Here is a 7,278-nt window from a genome sequence, read left to right on the forward strand (position 1 = left end):
TACTTATTCTTTAAGAACCATAATTTTTTGTTTGCATCACCTCTACCACATCCATCTCTACTAACATCACTAGAGCCCTTTGATTAACTACCATTTACCAAATTCCATGAGATATTCCTTACTATATTTTGCAAGTGTCATATCCATACTTGTATTCCCCTCTCCTTATCTTTATTTCATCCTTCCTTTAGATTAATTATCATTATCTTTCACTTCCTAAGTACTCTCTGTATAAATATGCATTGTCTTTATGTATTGTCCCCACTTCATAGGAAAAAATTACTTATAGAAATTATGAGAAATATAGAGCATTAAATTCAATTCTAGTGATTGATAACTACCGATTCCAATATTTCTACACATCTTTGAAGATACCTTAATTTTTCTTGCTAATCCTCTAGGAGGAACCCTTGTGTTCATGAGGAATGACCTTCAATTATTTGGCCTTCTTCCTTAAAACTACCTTCTTCCTCTGTGAAGACCCTTTGTGAAGACCCTCTGTGTTCCTTAGAACGATCCTCAGTTAGTTAGCCATCATCATTCAAAGACCTACGAGATTTCCTTAATCGATCTCCTATATTTCCTTTTATAGATTTCATATTATATTAATGTTATTCAATATGATTGAAATGATTCATTTATCTATTATTATATCTATTCATGTCAAGTGTAAATCCTAATTGTGGCCCATAGAAATAATTGTGGCCCATGGAAATAGTATTGCTAAATATTAGAAATATTACTAATACAAATGACTAAATATTCCTTACATTAAATATAACTAAATACTACTTAATATAATGAAATATTCTTAGAAATGTAATTACCATTTATTTTGGAATGTGTGGCATGCATACCTACTAACCGTAGGTGATGCAAGACTTCAACTCACCATATGATGGTTCCTTTCTCCACATAGATTCTTTCCTTCCCCAAACCATCCATCATCACATATTACTTGATTTGTGCCTACTTCAATACCTAATAATATAGATTTTTAAAGTAGTCTACTCAAGATGTGTTTGATGCCCTTGTTATAATCTTTGATCCTTCCTCAAACAAGAGATGCAATGCATCAAAGTTCCTACCAATAATTGGAAAACAAGGAAAATGGGATCTATAGGTAGAAAGGAAGGATATGAAGAGTGAGTTAAAATGGGGAATGATATGTTATTATAAAAACAATTAAAGGTAGAATAATAAAGAGACTTGAAGGAATTTTTAAAAAAATTAATAAGTATATTATTTTAAGAAATATATTTAAATAAAAATAGAAATTATATTATATAAATGAACTAGTGATTTCTACCAATTCAGTTATAAGTTGAAATACTTGATTTAAAAACCAAATTGTTGATTAGTTAATTCTAACTACCAAAATATCTAATTAGTTTGAGGGGCAGTATTAGTTTTACAATTTGTAAAATGGTATGCAAAAAAATTAGAGTAAGATTTTAAAATAGTAGCTAGTAAAATATAGTGTAAACTTAAAGAAATACCATTTTACAAATGACAAAAATAAACATCAATGTAAAACTAAAAAATATTTAAAATATAAAATATAAAACATTTAACTCTATATTTGAACTTGGTAAGAAAAATAGATAGTGATAATTAATATTGATTAGACATTCTATGTGGAAGATAAAAATTATTATTTTTTTGAAAAGTTAATCCACTTGTCACAAATGTGGAAAAGGTAAAGTTGTAATTAATGCATGATAGACCTAGAAAATATTTGTATTTTCTTAAAAATGACAAAAATAAACATCAATGTAAAACTAATAAATATATTTAAAATAAAAAATATCAAACATTTAACTCTATATTTGAATCTAGTAAGAAAAATAGATAGTGATAATTAATATTGATTAGACATTCATTTGTGATGTGGAAGATAAAAATATTATATTTTTGAAAAGTTAATCCACTTGTCACGAATGTGGAAAAGATAAAGTTGTAATTAATGCAATCATTAATGTATGATAGACTTGTTAGAAAATATTTGTATTTTTGTTGGAGAAAATTGAATTTTATCCCTACCAAGAATAATATGGTCCAATATAATGAACGAAAAATTTGATCTATAAAATAAAATAAAAATTAGAAAAAAATATAAACATTTGAAGTTTCTTTTAATCTTTTAAATTCTATAAGTTGATTGGTCAATTGAATTAAAAAATTGAATTGAATGACTCCAATACATTCCTACCAAAGGTAGGAACTAATAATGTGCAACCTTATGATATTTGTGTTTGTGCTTGGTTATCAGTCGTATCTCTTTCTGTTGGTTTGTGTATCAATGGGGCAAGTTCATCTATGTGGCTCCTTGTCAGGGTTTGATCCGTTGGAGACCTTGTGCTTGTACTACTATTTATCTCAATTTTATTGTGCAATCTTTTTTATTGTCATCCCTTATTTTTCTACTTTTTTGGTTACCTTGTATATCTATATGCAAAGGGGGACATGGGTCATGACTAATAGGTTTTGGACCCACTTTTTAATATATCAATTTCTTTAATCATTTACTAGTGACTTATAGTCATTACTTATATATTTATTAGTTAAGTAATAAATTCAATTAGAATTCCCCTTTTATCATTTAATTATAAGTAATGTAGACATTATTTGACACTCAATGGATTTATCAATAGTGGATTGATAATCATTATATAGGCTAGTTATAACTATGCATTATTTTTGTATTTTTATCAATGATATTTTATAACTAGTAATTATTTATTTACTTAGTACTAAATAATTGTACAATTTAATCATTTAGTCAAATTGTTAATAATTATATTTATTTTCAAGCTCTAGGATATTACACTTTATTTATCTATTCACCCCACTACCACCATATATATAATATTTTAGAGCATCGGTTCAATTTTCTCTTAATGATAATAGTTTAGGAGAGGAGTTATGACCCTTACACATATTATAAAACTCCAACCTCCTACTCAAGAACTTATACATAAAGTTTCATAGTCTGTATTATTTGGAATCTACCAATTTTACATCTTATTTTATGATTTCGTGAGACACTAGTCCAAACATAGATGTAATTTCTACAAAACTGCATAAAGATTTGAGTGTGTCTTTAAGGAAAGAAGTTTTAATATTCCATTCACCAATAGGTACCAAATAACATTCAATGGACTTTCTTTAATAAATCCAAATATCTAAGTCCCAACAAAAACAATGGAATGAGATCTAATAAGGGAAAACTATTTGTATTATTTTTGTGATAATAAGAATAAGTACAAATTCTAAATATGTAGACCATTCCCCTAAATGAACCAGAAATAATATTCCCTAATCTAGTGTCTTTTATTCTCTCCATCATAAAATCTAATCAAGAATCCCTCTCCCTCATCTATTAGAATGGTCTCCGCAACCCCTTGTCCAAAATCTACAACCTATTTATTTAAATCAATATAGGTTGGAATTAAGTTTGAAACCCTACTAGTAAAGGTCTTTCTCATCTAATCTACAACATGATCTATAATGAAGTATTCAATGATTATGATTTTTAATATCTCTTTCCTAAAACCAATTCTTGCACTGTACTTTTAGACTACTTTCTTCATCATTGCCGATGTATTAAGTTTTGTGGCATTTTCCTTCCCTTTTATCCATCTCCTTCCAATTTCTTGTAGGATCTATCAAGCAATATTTTCTTCTTCGAGAAAAAATGCCTACTTATAGAGTGATCCTTGCAAACTCCAAGTGAAATATAGGAAAAGTGAATAAAGTTAAAAACATATAAAGAACTCCACTAAATGATTCATCAAAAAAATAAAATGTTATCCCTAGACTAACCCTAACAACAACCCTAAATAAGCCAAAGTACAAAGTAGAGAACAAGAAATGCCCACTAGGAACCAGACCACTAGCAACATCCAACATATTTGAAATCCTCTTTGACAACAATGCTAAAAAATCAATTTTCAATTGCTTCACTGATATAGTCAAAGTGCATGAGGATAGAAGGAGGGCTTTAATCTTAGCAATAGGAAAAATTGGTAATACAAGAAGCACAGATAAAGGATGACAAGTTGTAAATAAAAAAACTAAGAAACCCCAAATAACATGACTAATTCTAATTAATGAGGAAGCCGATGTAAAATTGATAAAGAAACAAAAAAGCATACTTATAAAAGACAAAAATGGGGGATGGGGTCATATATATGAAGAGAAAGTGAAAGAAAAAGAGGAAAAATCACAATTGGTAATACCACCAAAAAATGATCTTAGCTGCTAATAGTAACACTTTAGGGCATCAAAATAAAAAAATAGAGCCCATTGAATCACTAAATACTACCACTATGGGTAACAATATTTATATACCACCACACAAAAGAAGCAAGGTCTCAACAGAGTCCAAACCCACTAGAGAACTACTTACTACACTAACACTTTTTTTGATGATTTGATTATCAGTGATAGATATATTGAAGAAAAATTGAAAGACTATGCAGAAGTAGGAATCTATGCTCATTGGAGCTGACCAAGTAAGATAATTCCAAACGTTCAAAAAAATTAGAGAAATAGTGCGAGTATCAAATATGTATATGCCCCTTTGCTAACAATACTCTATTCATGTTATGTAAATCTAAGCTCTCTAGAAACTTATTAATGTTGACATCTAACTGCTACTTTAGAGGATTTTAGTTGTTTTTGAGCTTGGGAATGTAGCTAGAATGAAGCTAAATTTTAAAAAACTCATATCTAGTTAGAATGAAAAAATTACCCACTAGAAATCAAACATTTTAAAACCCTACAAAAAATAGGTAACTCAATTGGCCGGTTAATAGGCATTGATTCAAATTATTACAAAACTAGTGACATCAAAATTTTGGTAGAAGCTAAAAACACACAAAAGGGATCTATAACCAAGAAAATAATGACCAATAGATCAATCTAAAACTTTGAATTCACCACTTATGAAGGATATATCTCAGGTATTGTAGATCCCAACATAGAAATTGGGTTCAATGCTACAAAAATTAAAGAGACTCTCAGTTGCATAAACAACAAGAAAGGGGCAAGACCTAAGTTAACTGTTGCCATGAAAATAATAGAAAGTTTAGAAGCATAGATAGGGACATCAAATGGTTTAGTAGGTGAATCAATATTTGAAAAGTAAGTCAGAAATAAAAACGGGATGGAATTGGAAAATACAAAGATGTGAGAGGAATCGGAACAAGTTCAAAGAGATACAAAAAACCTTAGAATTCCAACAAAGTTTAAAAATTGTAAAGACTATAGCACAAACATAGAGGAAGTCAAAATCTATAAAAAAAAAGGTCAATACTTTAAAGCAGGAGATCCTAATTCTCTAGACTGACATAGAAGACCAACTTGATATAGTAGAACAAATTCATATGGATCATACAGCTATAACAAGCATAACCACTAAGAGAGGGAAATATTTAATGGAAATAAGGGATAGAGGAAAAGGAAAAATATATAAGCAAAAGCCAACCTTGACAGGAAGATACCAAAATAAGTGATAAGGAAAGCCATAATATCAAAGAAAACATAAATACAGAGGCACAAGATCTACTTGAAACCATACTAACAGTAGATTCAGAATAATAGAGTAATTATATCACCATTTGAAAGAAGACACGAAAGAAAAGCTACAAATTTTGGCAAAATCCTTCAAATGGCGGAGATATTTTTGGTATAGAGAGGAATAGAGAAAATAATATGGCAAAAAAAAAGTCAAAGGAAACAATGTGACCCACAAAAATTGAAACTATCTTAAAGGATACAAATTGAATCCATAGTTAAAAAAATAATCTAGGTATGAGACAAGAACAAGATAAAAAAAAAAATGGAAGAATTTGGAATCATGTTAGAACATCCGAAAGGCAAAGTAGATGAATCCATAAAAATAGAGAATGAAGAAAACAACACAGAGATTATGGAAGATGCAAATATGAATCAATTCATTAATGAAATACTAACTAAAGACTCAAAAAAGAGTAGAGAAATTAGTGAGAAAATAGATTTGAACAACTTTGGGATATCCATCAATCATGAAGGCATAAAAGCACCCAAATGTGGTAAACAAAAGGCAAGAAGGGGAAGGAAATCCCTAAAAGAACTAAGGGAAGTTGCTGGCCAAGATAAAGAACAGACCAAGATTAATGAAATTCTACAAATTTGGAAGGGGAAGATCTTTTCCAAACACCAATAAAGATTACTACATGGAATTCTAGAGGCCTAAACACCTCTATCAAAAAATGCCTATTAAAAATAAATTTAATAGCATTTGAATTAGAAATTATATTAATTCAGTAAACTAAATTAAATTTAGAGGAAAGTAAAAGGTTAGGACTAAAATTAGGTCAATCGAAGAAAAAATTCAAAGAATTAGAAGGAGCCTTCGGTGCACTAGGAATTATTTGGAATTCAAGGATAGTGGCTCAGAATATGGTAAGCAAAATCACTAATTGGATGGGTTGCAAAGTAACAAGTCTAAATAATAATTTAGATTGCACACTTATATATATATATATATATATATATATATATGACCCCACTCCAACTTAGGAAAAAATTATAGTATGGAAAGAAATCAACTCCTTTATTATAATCACGAAGATATGACTATTAGTGTAAATAATTATTATTTACATTTTACTTAAGTTTACTTAGGATAAATGCATTATTTTATTATTTATTAGTTAGACACCTAGGACTATGCATACTCATATGAATTGTTATCTTGACAACACAGGAGTAAGAAACTCTATTTTAGCACATGGTGTCTACAACATTGGAGTTTGCATAATTAACTGAGTTTTCATGTAGACAACACAATTATTCACACTCTTATTTTAACACATGGTGTATACAATACTGGAGTTTGCATAATTAACTAAGTTTTCATGTAGACAACATATTTTTTCACACTCTTGTTTTAGCACATGGCGTCTACAACATAATTTTACATGACATAGTTATGTAAGCTTATCTTCTCATCATTACACTAACTCCTATGCTCAATGAAGGATAATCAACTTTTGGTAGATGTGTGCTTAGTTTTTGACGTTATCTCTTCATGCACTCCTAGATATTCTAGAAGCATTCTAGAGGCCTTTGTGTACAAGCATTCCTATTGTATTTCTACATCAATTATTCTTGGAATACATTTTTCTCTCACACCATTGAGATTTTCCAAGCTCTGCTTTTTTCCTTCTCTGGTTCCTCTTCAACGGAGGTTATTTGCATGTAGGTGTTCTTGGTGATCTATGAAGTTGG

The sequence above is a fragment of the Cupressus sempervirens genome, chromosome 7 (genome assembly GCF_028749045.1).
Source record: "Cupressus sempervirens isolate cs-2001-9-10 chromosome 7, ASM2874904v1, whole genome shotgun sequence".
NCBI classification, from domain to species: domain Eukaryota; kingdom Viridiplantae; phylum Streptophyta; class Pinopsida; order Cupressales; family Cupressaceae; genus Cupressus; species Cupressus sempervirens.